We start from the raw sequence: 21,319 nt of genomic DNA, 5'->3' as shown, positions 1-21,319 counted from the left end.
GACAATTTTTATATTTTGCATAAAGATCCGCAGTCTACCTATTACTAATAAGATTTTCAATAATTGTGCTGTACCAAAAGAAAGCATAGAAATTTTCTTTTACATTGCAATCGTAAATGAAACTATTAGATGGCGTTATTCAGGGCGACTTGTTAGTTCACAATGAAAATTGCTGTTGCTATTGAAGGTTCCATTAAAAAGTGTTTAGTCATGTACCACAGATTTTTCAAAATTATGCTGTAATCACCGGTCGGTAATGCGTTAAATTATACTTCGCTCGACAACAACGCGATTACGCGATATACAGCGACTCTCATGCAGACCTGGGCATTCGGAAATAAAAAAATGTCCACTCGGTAAACTGCATATTGGGTATGGGAATAAGTTTCCGCCCCTTTTTGTTGAAAAGAAGCGTATAAACAATTCCCATGGCGTGAAAACGTTCTCCAACAGTAGATCGATCGACGCTTTTAATTCAATTGACAGTTCTGCAAGTGTTTGTCGTGGATTTCCATCAAGTAATGCTGGGAAATCTGTATGTCTTCGAATTTTTTGGCATACCATCGCAATCTTTGCCCTTACGTCGAAATCATGGGTTTTAAAGGAGCATCGTCCCCGTAAATATACATATAATAAATATAATATAGTAAATATATCACACCTTTCTTTAAAATAAAATAATGCAACATGACTTCCCGCAAATGCTGCTTATTCGGAACAAAAGTCGACATTTGTCACGCGAAAAATTGACTGCTGTTCACGCTCGAAACAATTGCCACTAACTGCGTTTTGAAGCTTACAATTAGACATAGACCTTCCAAAAACATGTACTACGTTCCATCAAATACGCGATCGGTACTTAAGTACAACGACATCTGTCAAAAGGGCGGAAACTTCCCATACCCAATATCATTTTTAAACAGACGAACAGATAAAAAATATGAGAAAGAAAGCGAGAAGAAGAGTAACAGTGAGATAGAGGAAAACTAGAAAAACATTCCGATCCTATATTGCTTCGTGCAATTCGTTTCGCCAGAGAAATATGGTAAAAGAGCAGGAGAAAATGTGCGAAAAATTGGCGACCGCTCTCCTCATAATTGAATGGCTGCACCGTTCTATGGATTTATCTCTGCTGCTAGAATTTTCCAGTGTTCCCTGAAATAGTTAAACCTTGACCTTTCAAATCGAAGCGATCTTCTCGCTTGTCCCGAGTTTCTGTCGAAGATGCAATTAATATGCGCAAAACCTAATAGCCGACTCAATCGTACTTAACATTCCCTATCTTTATCCCGTTGATACCGATTTCATTGCTGTTTCGAGAGCCTCGTACAATTCTGCCGATAGAATTCAATCAAAGATGAACAAAACCGACCAACTTTTCATTTATACTCGATTCTCGATGGACAACGATTATACGGTACAATCATTATAAGTAGACTGCGGACTTTATGCATTTATGACAAAAATGGGTACGTACAATTTAAAGCAGTGGACATGTTAAAAATATTTAAGGACATCAATGTATTAGTTTCAGCTTAATAGGATAATTAAAAGAAGAATACAATTCTTATTTGGCTCCTGTGTCCAGCAATCAATGCAAATACTTTTTATTTTGCATAAAGATCCACAGTCTAATTATAAGAAATAAGAAAAGTATTTCATAAACACCCGTGTAAGTTGATTGCAGATCATTATGCAAAATATCAGGTTTCTGTGCAAGTCAGCTAAACATTGTACAATTCATACTGAATTTTGCCAACGTTCGCTATTCATACTCCACTTCGCGTATCGTACACAATACGATCCTCTCGGAAGAAGAAGAAGAATCATAAATCCTCCGTAGAAAGATTGTACTGAAAACTCTCGAGATTTGCATTTAATTTGATTATCAAAGTGACGAGGAACAATATGCCGGCAAAGTCGCTTCGGTACCGTAGACTCAGCTGAAACTGCAATCGCGGAGTTCCGGTTGAATTGCAATCCGGTGCTTTGTCATTTTATTCCGCGATCGTTTTCCGCGATCGTTTTGGACCACTTTTATATTTATAGGGTGTCTTAGAACGAAAGTGTACTCGCAATTTCGAACGGATATGGTCACGGATGCCATGGGGGACGTCGAAACGATCCTGCTTCCGAATGTTAACACGTTACGGACCGGTGATTATTGCATAATTTTGAGAAAATATATGGTACATGGCTAAACACTTTTTAATGGAACCTTCAATAGTAATAGGAATGATAAAGGAGGTATTTTCACGATCGTACTATTTGAAAGAATATATTTTGGAGGCCAGGGCCTGTGCTCGGCCCCATAAAAATTTGGAGTCATTGAAAAAATCTCTGTACCAGGAGTGGGACCGAATGCCGCCAGAAGAGCTGCGGCCCATAGCCGAAAATTTCAAGACACGTTTGAGCCTCTGTATCGGCGCAAAGGGTGGCCATTTCGAAACTTCTTAAATATATGAATACTAAAGGTCCATGTTATGGTTGTTATTATTTGGTTTTTCAAAATTCGTCGATTTGACAGAATTATAATAAGATTGATTAACTCCGTTATTTCTTGTCACCCTGTATAAACCATGGAGAGAGATTGGCCAGGTATTGACGACGCGCGGTCTCCAATTTTTCGGATAAAGCACGAGGCCATTCGCGATAGCGCGGCGGGCTTTATGGTCGCGTTTGATTCGCCCGTGATTGTGGTTTAGAGTTGTATAGTAAGCCATGGGGCATACAAGCGGTTGGCCATGCCTCGATACGAAATATGGTAGAGCGAAACCGCTGCCTGCCAAAGGTATGAATCGGTTAAATTGCATTGTCGCCTGTTAATCAGTTAATTTGGTTACGATAACGATACTCGTAAGAGTTTACGGTAAAGATTGAACATCGTTGCGTTGTATTTTACGCTAATTGTAAGGGTATAGTCGAATAAGTAGGTCGAAAGTGTCCTTGAACCAAATTAGGCCGGCGATGGACCGTCCGATAGCGTACTCAGAAAAAACATTTTGTGCCAAGTTTCAACCCCTCTATGTGCATCGAGCGGGAACGGGGATTATCTGATTGCGTCGTATTTTCCGCGTTTAATCGGACGCCGAAGATCTGGAAAAATTTGGCGCGGCTCACAGTGAGAACTTAAACCAAACTCGATTAAAAATCAAAGAACTTTCGATAGAAATGAGGTAGAGCGATGAAATTTTTTGTTAAATTAAAGCTGAAACTTTGCAGAATATGGGAAAAATACCGAGATTATGGTATGAACGTCTTTTAACGTTGAGAAAATTCGTTAAACATGTAGAATTTCAAGAAAATGTAAAAAGAATACAATATACCTTCAAACTAGTTATCAAATCATTTCAACGAAGAAATGATTAAATTAGTTTTCTTCACAAAAATCGATTTCTTGCAAAATCCTGAGGTCGTAGACAAATTTTGAGACTAGATTTCATATCAGCGTGAAAAAATCTACGGGAAATTATATATAGCATGTTAAAGAAAATTTTTTCCGCGCGTGGTACTGGAGAAACCACATTTTCTTGAAATTCTACATGTTTAACGAATTTTCTCAACGTTAAAAGACGTTCGTATCATAATCTCCCTATTTTTCCGCAATTTCATCGCTCTACCTCATTTCTATCGAAAGTTCTTTGATTTTGAATCGAGCTTGGTCCAAATTTTCCACTGTGCGCCGCACTATGGGCCGAACCGACGAAATCTGTGTCAAAATCAAAGAACTTTCGATAGAAATGAGATAGAGCGATGAAATTTTTTTTAAATGAAAGCTGAAACTTTGCGGAATATGGGATAATTATGGAGATTGTGATATGAACGTTTTTAACCTTGAAAGTATTCGTTAAACTTGCACAATTTCAAGACAATTGTGGTTTTTTCAATACCACGCGCGGAAAAAATAGTTTTTTAACATGCGACACATCATTTCCGGTAGATTTTTTCACAGTGATCTCAAATCTGCTTTCAAAATTTGTCTACGACCTCAGGAATTGGCAAGAAATCAATTTTCGTGAGCACAACTTATGAAATCATTTTTTAGTTGAAATAAATTGGTAACCCACTAGTTTGAAGAAATATTGTATTCTCATATTGAATATATATGTATAATGAAGTATTTGAACGTATTTTGAAACCAGATTTTAAATCAGCGTGAAAAAATCTACGGGAAATGATATGTCGCAAGTTAAAAAAAAAATTTTTTCGCGCGTGGTATTGAAAAAACCACAATTTTCTTGAAATTGTGCAAGTTTAACGAATTTCCTCTAGGTTAAAAAACGTTCGTACCACAATCTCCATAATTATTTCATATTTCATATTCACAGCAATTTTTGACGGAGTTACGATCACGTAAAGTGGGAGCAATTTTTCGGGTTCGCACAAGTGATCCCTTAATTCTTTTAAGGAGTGTATTTAAGAGTATCGTTCCCGACTTTTAACACCAAAAATTTTAGTCCTGAAATGCTCTAAACCTTGAAATCTGATATTTGCATCGATACAATGATTCGATATTGAAAAATCTGTTTGTAAAAATTAGTATGGACCGTAGACTAGTGGGTGTCAATGATTGACTACCAAAATAAATGCCTCTAGCGGTCCATGTTAATTCGTCGTCACATTTCCTTGTCGGATACATCAGCGTGACGCGCGGAGCTTATGTAAACCCGGGGATAATGAAGTGGAAAAGGTAGCTAAATTAACTAATGGAAATAGAGTTTTATTTCTGCTTTCGTGTCCCGTCGCGTTACGTTTTCTCTGTACTGAATCACGGGCTTTGTGTTTCATATTGTTGCAGCGAAGCAGAGGGAAAGTAAAATGCATTCTCTCGACACACTGTGTGTGCGCGTGTGTGGTGGATGAAACATTACCGATTGCAATGGTAAATTGTAACATCTCATGAGACACCGGCTGCTCGTGTAATTCGAACCAGAGTTGACACTTGCATCAGTCCATGGATCTTTCATCAGGAAAACGCGATGACTGTTATCCTTTTGTTCGGAATTCCTGGAACCACGCCCAAACAGAAACTTCTCAGATCGATATCGGGTATATGTGTAGTTTCGAACTCTGCACATGATGTTTTTAAACATCTAAGGCGCGGATTCAACGTTTTAAGAAATCGAGAGTAGGCGGATGGCGTGAATCAAATTGTCAAATGTCAATATACTGTACTTGTTTATCTGTACACGTTGGCGAGTGCAGTTGAATTTAATTTAACAAATATATAACAATTTCTTCCTGAGGAGACTAAATTTTAGAACAATATTTATTTTCTTGAAAAATTACTCTGGATCTCGAGTACTATGAGCCATTTCGACTAAAACGTTGGGTGGTAAGATAGCCAAGAGGGTGCTCGACAGCATCATTGGCAAAAGGAATTCTTATAATCGTTAAACAAGCAGAGATAATCAATTTATCGATAATTACTAGACTGCGGACTTTATGCATTTATGACAAAAATGGGCACGTATAATTTAAAGCAGTGAACGAATATAGAAGATTTAAGGATATCTGTGTATTACTTTCAACATAACAAGACGATTAAAAGAAGAAATAAATTTCTATTTGGCTCCTGTGTCTCGCAATCAGTGCAAACATTTTCTATTTTGCATAAAGATCCGCAGTCTAATAATTACTGTCACGCCGCGGCGATTGAAATCAACCGAAATTAGGCACTGCGCACCCGAACTCGGCGAGCGCGCTAGGTTAGTCGGTCAATCGGGCCTGGGACCAATGTTCCGATATCGTCCAAGATTTTTCGTACGATGGATGGCCGCTGGTGGCACTGCGCGGAAAAAACAGCAACTATCTATGATGACGAGGTAGTGGAGCCCTGCGCCCTGCGCCTTGAGACAGTTATATTGGCGCGAAAGTACCGAAACAATCTGTTCCGGACAAAAAAACTTCAGGACGTGTCCTACAAGTTACAAAATATACACAACAAATACACATGTTATACATTCATTTTTCAGAATTAAATCATACAAATCGTTTCAAATTCTGCGGGGTGCTCAAGCTACCCCACATTTTATCGAGAATCTTACTTTACTGAGACTGAAAGCGCCACCAGCGGCCATCCATCGCACAAAAAATGTTGGACGATATCGGAACACTGCCTGGGACCAGTGTTCCCAGACGGGTCACCTTTTTTCGCGCATGCGCGTCCAAAACAGTAACGTATCTATGATGAGGCGATGATGTAGCAGAGCCCTGAGGCAGCTATATCTGCGGAAATGTACCGGTATAATTGACGGGTCGCACAGTGGTCCAAATGGACGACTCAGGAGTGCAAAAGTCAAAGATCCAAATATGTAGTAGGCTCCATGGAGATCATATCAATTTCTTAAAATTCTTTATGGCGCCCAAGGTGCCACATTTCCTCGAGAAGCGTACTTTACTGAGGCTAAAATCGCCGCGCATGCGCGATAAAAGGTGACCCGTCTGGGAACACTGACTGGGACCTGGGACTGCAACAGAAGCGGTCGTACTCCGGGACTAGGAGAACCTGGGGCTGACCAGGGGTCATTTACCTAGCCCACTTTCAAACAAGCAAGCCTTCTGCCGTGTCCTACCGTGTTTGTACGTATCAGATCGGTTGCTATGCACTGGTATTCGGCGTAGATACATTGAGAGGAGTAGCTGATCATGAGACCTGTTCACTCGTGTAAAATCCTCTCTCTGTAACTTAATCCAGCCGAGTTCACCTCAACGCTTGTCGTTGCCTGGTGGCAGGTGGTCGGGAGAAACGGGTATCATTTGAACATTTCTCTTAGCCATCGCTCTTGGTGAGAACGCGTCGGGTATCGGTTCTGGCCGGAGTTGGGCTGCAAGTGTTGTTGTATGTACGTTGTACGCGCCGCGTCACCCTCGAACCAGAGCCCTCTGCTCTGCCTCGCCTTTCAATTCCTCTGTGAATCGGAGACTTCTTCTTTTTGTATGTCAATTAAATTTTAATAATAAATGCATTATACGTTATACAGGGTGGACGATTTATCTCACGACATTGAAATATCTCGAGAACCATGCATCGGATCAAAACAAGTGGGTAATGAAAGTTGTTCGTCGCGAAGGGGGACATCCAATGATACCAAACTCGACCCCCAGCCCGCCACCCACTGAGGGTGGGGGTGGGGCAAGATAAAAAACTTAAATGGGAACCCCCATTTTTCATTGCAGATTTGGATTCTCCAGACAAAAATACACAAATTTGAAATAAAAGTAGACGTATTTGATATTTTTAAAAATGCTATTCAATAACACCATAATTGACCCCCCACCCCCACCTCCTGAGGGGGTGGGAGAGGGAATTATTTCAAAATCTTCAATGGGAAACCCTTCGTTAAAGCAAATCTTGGTTCTCCATTGATTTCTCCATTTGATATAATATCAGATCAATGGTTGATTTTATAGCAAATCTTTTTTATAGCAAATCTTGGTTCTCCATTGATTTCTCCAATTGATATAATATCAAGTCAATGATTGATTTTATAGCAAAACTTTTTTATAGTAAATCTTGGTTCTCCAATTGATATAATATCAAATGGAGAAATCAATGGAGAACCAAGATTTGCTATAAAAACGGGTTTCCGATTGAAGATTTTGAAAGAATTCTCTCTCCCACCCTCAGGGGGTGGCGGTGGGGGGTCGAGTTTGGTATCATTGGATGTCCCCCTTCGCGACGAATAACTTTCATTACCCATTTGTTTTGATCCGATGCGTAGTTCTCGAGATATTTCAATGTCTTCAGATAAATCGTCCACCATGTATGTTAATGTTACATTAAAGACTTCCTGCAGTCCATATGTTCACTCGTACAACAATGCTTTTTCAGACTAGTAAATTTGGTTCTAGCGTGTGGTTGTTCGGTCGCGGCGCGGCGTATTCAGGTGCCGGTATTAGACAACTTGATCTACGTTCCGTCTCTTCCTCGGGTTTTTTATGGTTTCTAATTTTCCCACGAAATATACGGATCTGTGTGAAACATACTGGCCAACGCAGTCACGGTTCGTTTGAATAAAACTTACGTAATAAAGTACACGCGCGTATGCATAAACATTTGATATTAATGTGTCCGCCTTCAGACTTTTTCTCGTGAAACTCGTAATCTTCGAGAGAGGCTAGAAACTGGAACAAGATTTGTTTTTAATTCGTTTCCCTATAATTACTTTCGAGCAATTTTTAAAAATTACTTATTTGAAAATTAAATTTTTCTTTTGTATTGTTCTATTATACATATACATATTTCTATTATTGTGTATACAGGGTGTACCCGTTAAGTTATGTCACCATTTTTCAGGCGTTTCCGGTAGTGCAATTAAAAAATGTTTTAGACAAAGGTTTGTCAGTACTTGGTGGGCTACATGTTCGCATATTCTTAAATCTGAAAAAATGCTTTTTACGTAAAAAAGTAAAGGTCACCTTGACTTTTTTAAATGGCACCATATGTTTTGGACATCATAGGATTGTTTCTGGCTTCGAGATGAATTTAACTGTGTATTACACTATGACCTTGAAATGACCTCAAACTCGGAAATTTTGTGCAAACGTAATTTTAATGAAAAATTATTTCTCACAATATAAATCAAGTTACATCAGATGTTCGAACTGCGATCCATCTTCTACGATACAGAGCTCCGCTCTTTATATTAGACTTTTCGTTGTCGCCATAATTAGGGCGTCTCGGTTTATGTTATTACCTGCAGCTGTTATGGGATTTCGAAGTTCTTGAACATTATTGATTGTTGTGTCGTATACAACAGGTAGCAGATATACCCAAAGAAATTTATAGATGCTTTCAGCGCTACCGTTTCGATCAATTACTAATATAGCAATTTTGAAAAAAATTTACATCTTTCCTGACGTTTCGGTTCCGTTTTGAACCTTTATCAAACGAAACGAGATCGGTAAACGTTAGAGTGCAGGATTTTAATTCGCATCTTTCAGAAAAGCTACGCCACTCGGAAAATTCCCCAGGTTCGAAGGATTGTTCGAACAGTTTGAAAAGGGGCGTTTCTCTTTTTGTTCTGCGAGTCACTTGGAAAGACCTTGACCCCCTGTGAGACATACGAGCGCATGAAAGCGGGAGTTTAAACCCTGACGAGCTCTATGTCTAACGAACTACATATGTACATGTTTTCCAATCTCTCTCTCTCTCTCTCCCTCTCTTGTTATTCGAATGCGATGTTCGGACGGCTTAATTAATATTCCGCATAAGCTTGGAATATTATACCTATAGAAACTTGTGTATGCTGCTACAGATTTGATGCGTTTATATCGTGCACGAGAACAACAACACGACATAACGTACATAACGAAGAGATTTAACCATGTTTTTATATTATTTGTGTTTAAATAAAATTCTCTCAAATTCTCCGCGAAAGAGATACGAGATATTAATGACTTCCGTGTGTGCTGGGAAAATTAAAATTGACTGAATGATCGCGGGCGGAGCAAGCGCGAAGCAAAATCTTCTATATAAAATAAAGGTAGCTCGATGAAAATGTCATTGTACCAAGAGAATTTCCGATTTGACGGTTAAAATTATTTTTCACGAAGATATGTGAAAGTATGTAAAATTATTTGAACTGCTTGTTTGAACGCTTTAAAACAAGTTCAAATTTATTGTCCTACGATCATTTTTTAGTAAGCGATCACAATTTAAATATAGGCAATTTTTCGAGAATCGAGTGTATTTAGTGTTTAATCTCGAATGCTTTTAATTGAAAATATGACTGGATGTTTAAATGAAGGATTAAAGGTGGCGCGGCGTTTTATGCGTGTCGCCTCCATTATTCGTTAATTTCATTTCCATTGATAAAGGGGTAATTTAGAAGGTTAATTCATGCATCGCAGCGTAAGCCGGCATACGTTCCGGACAATTTAAAAAGCTTTTCTGAGAATATAACTGGAATGAATGAGTTTTTTACATTTGATCGCGGTTGAAATCGTCCAGAGGCATGGCAGCCCCTGTAGATTGTAGACGCGTAGGCGTAGACGATAGGTTATGTGGAGCTTTCAAAGCCTTTGAATTTAGAACAATTTCCCATCAACGGCTATATCGTTCCCGAGGAAATCTACTCACCCCTTGGGTTTAATGCAGACGACAGTAACGGTGTTTTTTCGCCATGGTTTGTACAATTCTAGCGAGAATCTCTTTCGCCCTGGAACAGAAAGGAAAGTATACATTTTTCTTTGCGGTCTTCGAAAACATTTTTATTCGGTAGCTTTGTTAAAACCCTCGTACATTCCTCGGAAGTAATCGCATATAAACGGCTTGGATGATATTTTACCTAGTTTTATTTTACACGATAAAACAACGAATAATGTTGCAGCTCTAAGATAATACATATACATAATTATTCAAAGTTAATTGACTTCTTGTTACACTAATTGCGTAAAATGAATTAGTCAGCGATACATGTTTCGTTTCACACGCGACCGAACAAAACACAGTCGTTTCTTCCACGACGCGATTCCGCCGATGAAATCATGGATGTTACTAATTCTGACTGATTAATTGTTTCCTGGTAATGAGAGACGTAGATGCCTCCCAGACAAATCGAACTTGAAATGGTTTCACTCAATTAGCCGAACGATTCCAAGAATCGACTGCGCCAGTCGCAGAGGGTGTCTCGGAAGAGTACTGGTTTCCGGGCGTATTTTTACGAGGATTGTCAGATACGTGACGCTGCGCTGCGGTGTATCAAAATCAGGACACGATACAGTGTCATCCGACATCCTCGCTGCGAGAAAAACACATCGAATCTCCGCGTTCACGTCCACCACGTATATTTTGAAATGAAAAATTTGTTTTACAACGGTCACACATTCGCCTAATCACCGTCGCTCGTCTAAATAATATTAATTGACGAGAGAAGAAAATTTCAAAGCGATAGAACATTGGTTCGCGATCAATCTAAATCAAGCGAGGCTGCCAAAAAAACTTCTACACCAATATCTTTCACGAAACTTTGTTTTCGAGCTATCAACCATTAAAACTTCCGAACCTGTCTCCGGTGCACGATCTAAAATGGTGTAGGATAGTGGAGACACATAACGGATATAGATAGCGTGGGTGTTTGAGTTATGTCGGAAGGAAAACAAACGTTTACCAAAAATAGTGGATTACACCTAATGGCAACAGAGTAGAAAATAAAATGTGGTTTTATGCGTTTTAGCGCGGTGATTAATAGACTGCGGATGTTTATGCAAAATTCAGTTTTTATCGTCGAATATCGTAGAGTTAGCCTTGCAAAGAATCTAATGTCTTGCATCCATATTGTCTCAATATTTCCATAACTATTACACTGTCCAACAAATTTCAACTTTTTTTATGATTTCAATATGCTGTTCGGTTCTTCTTATAGAGTTCTTTGCGTTGATTCCGAATCTGTCCTTAATTTTTCTCCTATACGCACAGTTTTTGAGAAACATGGCTTTTCGAAAAAAAAACATATTTATCAACTTTGAACAAATATTGTGATGTTATTATAAAAGATATTGAATTGTTCTTTGCAGCAAAAGATTCTGTAGACTTTCCCGAATATAGTGATATCCAATATTAATACATTAAAAATGTTTAAACATGTTTAAGTAATCATTAAAGACGGAGAGATACCCCACTTTGCGGATATTTTTGAATTTATCTCAAAAAGTAAGGGTTCATCGGAAAATCGAACTATATCACCCGATAGAGCAGGCTTTTATCTTGAGAAATCACTCTTTAAAGTTTGCAACTTTGACGTTTCTCATCGTTTTGTCACGGAGTGTATGTAATTAATGGTCTGAAACACTGTGATCCACACTGTCGGCTATGAAAAGGGTCTTGCCCTTTTCGAGAGTCATTAAAGATTACGATGATTGAAACGGTTCTTCTCAATCGAGACGCAGACGTTGCTTTTACGAGAGGTCAAGTTCTCTAATAAACCTCCATATCAAATAACTTCCCCACGATGGAAATTAAAGACGATACATACTTCTGCTCGTGAAAGGGAAACTACAAACTTTGCCGATTCTCGAGTAAGATTAAATCATTCATTTACCACCGACATGTTTCGAGAATAATCCGTCTTATGGATATCGTGCAGTCGTTAATATCATAAAGAGAAAACGTTTGTTACCATAAAAACAGAATACATACAGTCCTCGACAAAATAATAAGACACACCTAGCATATTTTTAAATTTCTTGTATTTAAAGGTGGAAAGTGTACACTCCGTTATATCCTGAATACTACATACTATCTTCAAAGTAAACACGCAAAATCTTAGGATTGTATCGCATACCATAGCAAAATTAGAGAAAGATATGTGAACTCGGAATGACATTGCTTCGACAAAAGTATAAGACAATTGGCTTATTTTCCAATCATGTGACTTCTACCATTTAAGTGTTCTACTGCGAACGTATTCAGACGTTGAATCTTGTGATTTTCGTACATTATAAGTACATTTATTACGATGAAAAATAAATAATAGGTCGAGGAAAGCAGTTAGATAAAAGTGAGGTCGATCGATTCGTTCTGTTGCCCACGGAAAAGTACAGTATTAATAAAATTGCGAAATTATTAAACAGAAGTAGGTTGCGCGATATACATAATGTGTTAAAAAATCCAAGAGCTTATGGAGAAACGGAAGGAAGTGGAAGACCTAGCGTTACTTCCGAACGTGATAAACGTGCAATTTTGCGTGTTGCGTTGAATTTTAAGGACACAATAAGACAAATAGCCGAAGAAGCAGGTGTGAGAACAAATTTAAGAAATGTACATCGCATTTTACAAGGAAGCAAACATATTAAACGGAAGAAATTAAAACAACGGCCACCCTTAATGGAGAAACACAAAGCAGCACGACTAAAGTTCGCTTGTGAACAAGTCCACTGAATGAAAAACTGGAAAAAAGTAATTTGTAGTGCCGAGAAAAAATTCAATCTAGATGGCCTTGACGGCTGGGACTACTACTTTCATGATTGCAGAAAGGAAGAACTCCATTTATGTTGCCGTCAAATGGGTGGTGGCAGTGTTATGATATGGGCCACTATTGGTTACTATGGAAAAACAGAAATAAACTTTTTATCAGGTCGGATGAATACTAATAAATATATTGAACTAATAGCAGATCAGTTAAACAAGCCTGCAGCTCGTATCACGCGCTGTCATTATATTTATCAACAGGATAATGCAGCAATCTATACTGCAAAATCTGTGAAACAATTCTTTCCTTCAAAAAATATTAATATTTTGGAATGGCCGGCTCGTTCTCCCGATTTAAATATTATAGAAAATGTGTGGGGAGATTTGTCAAGACGATTCTAGGCGAATGGGAGACAATATAATAACGTAAATGAACTAAAAGAAAGTATAAATCACAATTGGACACATTTAGAACAAAAACGAATGAAAAAGTTATATAAAACTATCCGAAAGCGATTATTAGACGTAATTCAATTCAAGGGAGGTATCACACAGTAGTAATTTTGTAGTTTTATTTGCTTAATCAAACATTTTTTTGTTAGTGTCTTATACTTTTGTCGAAGCAATGTCAGTCCGCGTTCACATATCTTTCTCTAATTTTGCTGTGGTACGCGATACAATCCTAAGATTTTACATGTTTACTTTGGAAATAGTATGTAATATACAGGATACACAACGGAGTGTACATTTTCTACCTATAAATATAAGAAATTTAAAAATATGCTAGGTGTCTTATTATTTTGTCGAGGACTGTACATACATAGATAGAAAGCGGCGTATCTTCCAAAGCAACGAGAATCGTTGTTCGAAAATTTCTGAAATAATCTACCGGTAGAACGCGAACGTAACGGTGACACAATTTCGGGAGACAAAAGCTTCAGAAATAGCACGGTTAGAGCAAGCTCGATTCGTGAGAGTAAAAGAAGAAAAAAAGAAGCGTAAATACGAACCGACCCTTTGGCGGGGCAAAAATTCTCTGACAGCTTATACGAGATTACCTCGAAATCGTAGGGGTCGAGGTGCTATGATATTTCTGTCGAAGACGACGCGACAGTCTCGCTGGAACGGAACGGAACAGGGGCTAGGCTATCTAAAAAGTGAACGGAGAGCCGGGTCAGACTAAAAGTTACAGTAGGATAAGAAGAGGAAGAAGCAATAGTTCGTTCGGGACTGAAGTTGCAGCTCGATTTCGTCCGAAACTCGCCGCGTTTTATATCGCTATAAATATCAGCTGGAAACTGGAGCGCTTTTAAAAAATTCTCATCTCGCGTAAGCAGCTTGTCCCGTTCTTTAGGGATCTCGGGGAAGATTGCCGTGTGCCATGTGTACTCTTTATTCGAAAATGTCTTAACTTTCCGTCGGAGTTTTAATAGTGGTTAGAGTGAATCTTCAGACCTGCAAATTTATCAATCATTTTCTTACGGTGCTCTAGTCAAAATAATTCGTTTAAACAAATCCCAAGCGACAAAGACTTGTTTCGCTAGCTATTAACACTTTATCTACCGGTAGCCTATAAATAGGCTTTTCAATAATTGTGCAGCACCAAACGGAAGCTTAAAAATCTTCTTTTACACAATAATCACAAAGGAAATTATTGGATTTTGTTATTGAGGATGAGTTGTTGGTTTATGATTAAAATTGCTGTTGCTATTGACGGATTCTATTAAAAAATCCTCAGCCATGAACCATAGACTTTCAACGATTATGGAATAATCAACGGTAGGTAATGTGTTAAGATTCTTAGCTTTAAAAAGAAATTAAAAATTGTTTGTGAAAATTGATGCAACGAAAGCGTCTCTCTTCAAACAGGGCTTACGCGGCGCGGCGTGTCTACATGTTTACAAGAGTATTATTTTTAAAAAAACGCTGTTATATTCAGGAGAGAGTACAGAATCGCTCTACGCAAGAACCATACCTACGACTTACCCGATTAAATCAGCAAAAATCCGTCTTTCCGATCAAAATAGTGCGTCGGCGTCGCAGAGAAACGGTACGCAGACTCGTAATCAGCACACGAGATTCTCTAAGACCGGTCTGGTAGGTCTAAACCTCCCACGGGAGGAAAAGAAACTTAAATTTTGTCGACTAGCGTAATCAGGAAAGCAGTATGCACTCGAGAGGGGAGGGTGAAGTCGACGAAAGTGACGGACGGATGGGTGAAGGGGGAGAGAAGAAATGAAAAATCGCAACGGGCATCGACGTGGCCGGGGCGGGGTTTTTGCCGGTCCGGATACATGGCGGGCAAGGGAGCAACGCGCGGGCCGAGTATTATTTTCCTATGCAAACAGTAACGTACGTGACCACGATGTTAACTATCCCATTTTCTTCGCGGCGCGCGGCGGTATCGGCGCTCGGCTGTCGACAGTGCCGACGCGACGGGCTATTAATCAATTTGGTGCCGGTAATACGATTCCGCCACCAGTCGACAAAGAACGTGGATGCACATTCGGTCACAGTGCTGGCGATCCGCCAGCCGGTGACTTCCTACGGATTCAATCCTATAACTATAGATATAGATTCAGATTCAGATGAGTTCTTGTATCTGTCGACGGTGCTTTTCTCCTCTATGCCGCCTTTCAAAAGCGCCACCGACGGGAATGTACCTACACATGCCCCTAACGAGAGAAAAGCGGAATCCCGACTTCGTTATACATATTCCTTCGCTACGATGAATAACTGGGTCCCTGTTTCTAGGTTTTGCCACGGGGCACAACGAGCCGGCGCACAGTGGGCCAGAAACCGATCTTTTTGGAGAAAAATCTGCCGACAACTCAGTTTTTCATCGATTCAATTGGAATTTTTTTTCAAATGTTCGTGAAGGACTAATACTTTGATGACGTGCTGCGCGAAAATCGTTAACTGTCACAAGAAATCAAGAATCCTTATCTACAAAACCCAATAACTCCGATACTTCATCCGCCCATACCATAAACTTGCATGTCCTAGCTGAGTTGCCGACACTTCTTAACCCTAAACCCAAAACCGCGAAATTTTAAACTGTCCTTCACGAACATTCTAAAAAAAATTCCAATTGAATCGATGAAAAACTGAGTTGTCGGCAGATTTTTATCCAAAAAGATCGGTTTCTGGCCCACGGTATGCACGCGTCCGCTCGAGCTATAACTTTCGATCATTGTTGCGCCGAATTACGTGACGCTGTAAATATTACGGAATTTAACATAATTTAAAGCATCCACGTATAGTTGGGTCGAGTAAATTTGCTTCCTTTATCATCCTAAAACAATATGTATCGAGTTCACGACACTCGATGTTTAACCAGCGTCTGCACCGATGGTAGTTTAGAATCAATATCTTCCCAACATCTTACGTCTCCGTATATTTGCCGTTAAAAATGCTATTTTGGTAACCTTTTAGTTTATTTTTTCTTCTGTGTTTTCCAAAAGCGAAATATGTACATAATATGTTAGACTCCATCCAATTGTACCCATTAAAATAACGAAAACAAAGTTTCGTATTACACGCATCGAATTGTTAACCCCTTAACCTACGATTTACTTTGCAAAAATTTTGGCCGAAAATATATATTTATTTTTATAATATTTATATTTGACCCGATCATCGTATTACTGGCTATGCCCGTAGTTGTAGGTTAAGGGGTTAAATTCGAATTCGTTTACTAGATTTATCATTTTCTCAGCAGAGAAAATTTCACATATCTTCCACCGAATATTTCAGAAAATATTCTGTTCATTTTCGGAATTTGTCGAATACGAAAGCAAGTACCGCCGCTTTTCCTCGAATGCCTGTGGTACTTTTCAAAAATAAGTCAACTTTGATCCCTTTGCTAGGAGTATGTATTCAAAAGTCGTCGGTGGTTCCCTGTGTCAAAAAACTCGTCGACATATTCTCGAACGACTTTTCTCCATTTTCTAACTTTCTTCGCCATACTTTACCCGCCACCTGAGCATACCATTTTTCAAATGTAAAATTTCCAGGTCAGAGAAGTATACTTTTTTCTACAACCGTTGAACATAACGTAATTGAAGCACGCTTCATATTTGCCCGCTCTCGTTCATCCGTATTCTTCGCGTAAAAATAGTGAAGCTAGGACATTTGGTTCACGATTAGTTTTTTTTTAAAAAGGTTGGATAAAACAAAAAATACCTAATCCGCATTCCATCCGATAACATTTTTAATATTTTAATGTACAGACTTTTGTCGTAATTGTATAAAATCCGCGATTTATTTGTAATTAAGTATTTCAAGATTATACACGTATCGCCGAATATACACGTATTAATGGCATATTATTCGTGGAAGCGAACTATAATTGCTCGAAGTCAAATAGCATTATTAAACAGAAGAAGAACGAGAAGACTTAGTTAGTCGGCTATTCGAAAATGTTTAGAATTGCTTGTTATTATAATTGCAATTGAATTTCGCCAAGCGCGCATTTCCCCATGATCATTAGGCGGTACTAGTGCGCGACGTTTGGCGTGCTTTGATCGAACGCGGCGAAATGCGCGTCAATTTGACGATCCTTTCATTTCGCAGGAATATTCAAGCAATCGCCAATAATTTTCCTAAAAGCCTCTAGTAAAGTGCCGCTTTATATGCGGTAACTTCGTAATAATTAAAGGTAAATTCAGGTCACTGTGTTGTAATTAATAAGCTGTCTCGTGTGCCAAACCGACGAGTTGCCAACCAACGGAAATCGTTTCCCCGCGACAGGAGACGCGACGCGGGTAAATTTCTCTGTAGGGTAAATGCGCGCGGTGTATTTATCAAGTTTCCCACTTTTCATGCGCTTAAGGAACACGTGTACCGTGAACACGACGCTCATTCTGCAATATTGTCGCGTATGCGACACACCAATTACTCCTGTCCACCTCCAAATGGAAATAAATTGTACATACAGTCTTGGCGTCTTTTTCCCTCACCTCGAAACGGCTTTCCTCGTTTTTAAACTTTTAGAAAACACATTTTTACAGAACGTTCTATGAAAATTTACACACAGATGCAGAACATTTGTCCTGCGTGTATCTCCAAAACATATTCCGTTTTGTCGATCGTAACGAATTAATACAGGGTGACAAGAAATAACGGAGTTAATCATTTCTTATTATAACTCTGTCAAATCGACGAATTTTGAAAAACCAAATAATAACAACCATAACATGGACCTTTAGTATTCATATATTTAAGAAGTTTCGAAATGGCCACCCTTTGCGCCGATACAGAGGCTCAAACGTGTCTTGAAATTTTCGGCTATGGGCCGCAGCTCTTCTGGCGTCATTCGGTCCCACTCCTGGTACAGAGATTTTTTCAATGACTCCAAATTTTTATGGGGCCGAGCACAGGCCCTGGCCTCCAAAATCGACCACACGTAGTAGTCCATCGGGCTGAGATTCGGTGAGTACGGCGGCCATTCCACAGATGTGATGAAACCGGGAAAATGGGCTTTGCACCACTCCTGAGTCGTTTTCGCTCTGTGGACCGGTGCGGAATCCTGCTGTAACGTCCATTCCGGATCGCCGAGGTGCTGTTGGGCCCACAGAAGTACGACGGCTTCGAGAATGTCCCGTCGATACACTTCTTGGTTGATTTTCACCCCTTGATCCACGAAAACCGTAGCAAATCCCATTTTCCAGGTTTCATCACATCTGCAGAATGGCATCCTTCATTGAATATTAATTTTTAACATATTGTGAACAATAACTTTTAGTGTCGATGTTAATTTTGTAACACAAAAGAGTACTCTTCATCGTGAACGAAAAAAAAAATAAGTAATATTAAGTGGTGTGATCAGGGCACCTCGAAGAAGAGAAGCAATTTTCTTGGTGAAAAGTACTGTCTCTAAATGTCTACGCTTTAAGTATTCGTCCTAATTACAATTCTCGGTAAACCGCATTAATTTTTTCATTTTCAAGGTTGATAGACATTTAGGAAGCAATACAAATTTGTTAGAAATCGATATGAGAAGTTGACTTTTTAGCTAAATGACAACAACTTCTTCGATCCGGATCACTGTGCGGCATCGGCACCGGTTGTGCTTGCACAGTGTTTTCACTTTTCGCGTGTTTGCTGATATCGGGTGATACATTACACGGGAAGGACTAGATGGTTCGGTTCTTCGGGTCGATGCAAATTTTTCCGGCGTAACGCCAACGGGATATTGTTAATGGCAAAATGTATTCGTGTCACTCGGGTCAGGCGAGCATGTAAACCTCGCCACGTTCGCGAGGGGTCTACCGACGATTCTTATTTTTACCAGCCTGTGTTTCCCTTCATTTTTCTTTAAAAGAGTCGAACCGGAGACTGAAATATTTTTCAAGAGAGACGATAGCTGTGGTCGCGTGTAACCGATATCTTTATTGATTTTCCATGACGTACATGTTAACGCGAAAATAAGACGACTGTTTCCGTCGCCGCGCCACGCCGTTTATTTCGGATGTTACCATCCAATCTCCCCCGTACTTTGACAGCACCAATTTTTCTGTGCTTCGAGAACAAACCACTTTTGAGATCACTGAATTAAGATTTTTTTTATCGTGGCAGATGCAGCCAGATTCATTCCGATTCTTGTCAATCTTTTTTCGCATATTTTTCAACCTATCTTTTCGATATCTGCATCTACCTCGATCCTTTTATTCGGTCTAACCTCTACAAGTGGATCTTCGATAAAAATAAATTTCTTAAAAATACCACGTTTTTAAAACGGACTAAAATGTGTAAAATAAATTTTTAGAAAACACCACGTTTAAAAACCGGACTGAAAAGTATAAAATAATTTTTTCTAGCCGTACAGATAGATACAGACAGGTACAGATGATATTTAATACTCATTTCTATCAAAATGATACCGAGATAGCAAAGTTGATAAATATTCTTCCTGTTATCGATCGTATGATTGTTAAACAAATGATGTAAAAATGCTCTCGGCGCAACGGTTCGATCTTATAATTACAAAAAAAGCAAATTTTGCAGGTTAAATTACACTTTCGACGTTTCGATCCTTATGTGGATCATTCTCAAGAAAGAAGAATTAAAAATTGCGTCTGAAAAATTTTTTTTTAGCAAAAAACTTAGTATTATTGTAATGAAATCGGATTGTATTTACGTATCAACATTCTGTATCATATTACTCACTTGCTTTATGAAATTCTTAAAAACGAAATTGAGATTGTAATTTTTTGTAATTATAAGATCGAACCGTAGCGCCGGGAGCATTTTTACATCATTTGTTTAAAGTTGATAAAGTTGATAAAGTTGAAAATTGCAAACATGTTTTACAGATCTGAATGAATTCTAGAGGCGTGCGAATCGAAACGAGCGAGAATCATGGGAGGCTAATGCATTAATTCGAACTACTAATTTGTCTAGCGTTATTCTATGCGTTAATTAAGGCCCCTGACCACTTTGATGTCGGCTTTAATTAATAAACCAATCTGATATGCAGGAGAACTTGCATATCTAGGGCGCATTACTTGAACTGCAACATGAGCTAGTACAGAACATACTAGTTGCTTAAGCAAACATGGGACGCTGTGCCCTAAGTAAATAATTAATATTAACGACGATTGTAGGGAAAAGTGGGAATCGTGCGGGCACGTTGATGCGCGCTTTGCGCATTTTATGCTATTATTGAGGGCTGTGGAAAGGGAAAGTTTTAAATAAAAAAAAAACATTATTTCACAAAATTATATTTCATATGCAATCAATATTTTTAACAGCATGTAATAGAAACGGCAGAACAATATTCGTCGTTTCTATTTGTCGTTGTTTCATATTTATTGAAAGCACAGAGCCGCTGCCACAGGAAATTGTTAAATAATTTCATTTACACTCACTCGCCCTATAATAAATGTCTATCGACAATTGATAAGTGCGCTCTCGTAATTGTGGAATACAAGTCACTTTGACCGCACGATGCTTCCGATGTTAAAATTTAATTAACACGTATTTACGTTGGCCATGCGGCGACCACGATCTCGTATTTTGCACAAAGGAAACTAAATTAATTTCATACCCGTTGTTATTTAATATTACACCGCACCGCGTGTTATTCACAGGAAATCTATCCCCCCCTTTCTTTGTTAAATTTCGTCCATAATTCGTCAAGGGATATCACTCGTTTCATAAAATATCGTAACTATGGTGACTGATATCGAAACAAACGCTGGTGGAACGTGAAACGATGGTTTCGATAACTTTCGCCCTTAAGGATGTTCTGGAGGTACATGAAAACGCAACAAAATTTTGGAAAATTTGACAAGATATAATTCTTACTAAATTAAGGCAATTACCAAAGTTTGGGTTCGATTCACTGCACCGTTTAAGAATTATAGCGACTTAAAGTTTGCACATTTTAACACGTCTTCTTAT

General features: G+C 38.8%; 1 protein-coding gene across 8 annotated transcripts in view; it reads right to left on the bottom strand.

Moving 5' to 3' along the window:
- Positions 1-21,319, bottom strand: part of LOC143216904 (1-phosphatidylinositol 4,5-bisphosphate phosphodiesterase epsilon-1) — a 149,325-nt gene that overhangs the window by 79,626 nt on the left and 48,380 nt on the right. For all 8 annotated transcript variants that reach the window (XM_076440476.1, XM_076440480.1, XM_076440474.1 and 5 more), the window contains one exon: positions 10,085-10,163. The gene's annotated coding sequence lies outside the window, so the exon portion shown is untranslated. The remainder of the gene's footprint in view (positions 1-10,084; positions 10,164-21,319) is intronic.

Source organism: Lasioglossum baleicum, chromosome 16 (assembly GCF_051020765.1).
Source record: "Lasioglossum baleicum chromosome 16, iyLasBale1, whole genome shotgun sequence".
In the NCBI taxonomy this organism is placed as follows: domain Eukaryota; kingdom Metazoa; phylum Arthropoda; class Insecta; order Hymenoptera; family Halictidae; genus Lasioglossum; species Lasioglossum baleicum.
The sequence above is the reverse complement of the archived record's forward strand: the minus strand, read 5'-3'. Positions and strand labels throughout refer to the sequence as shown.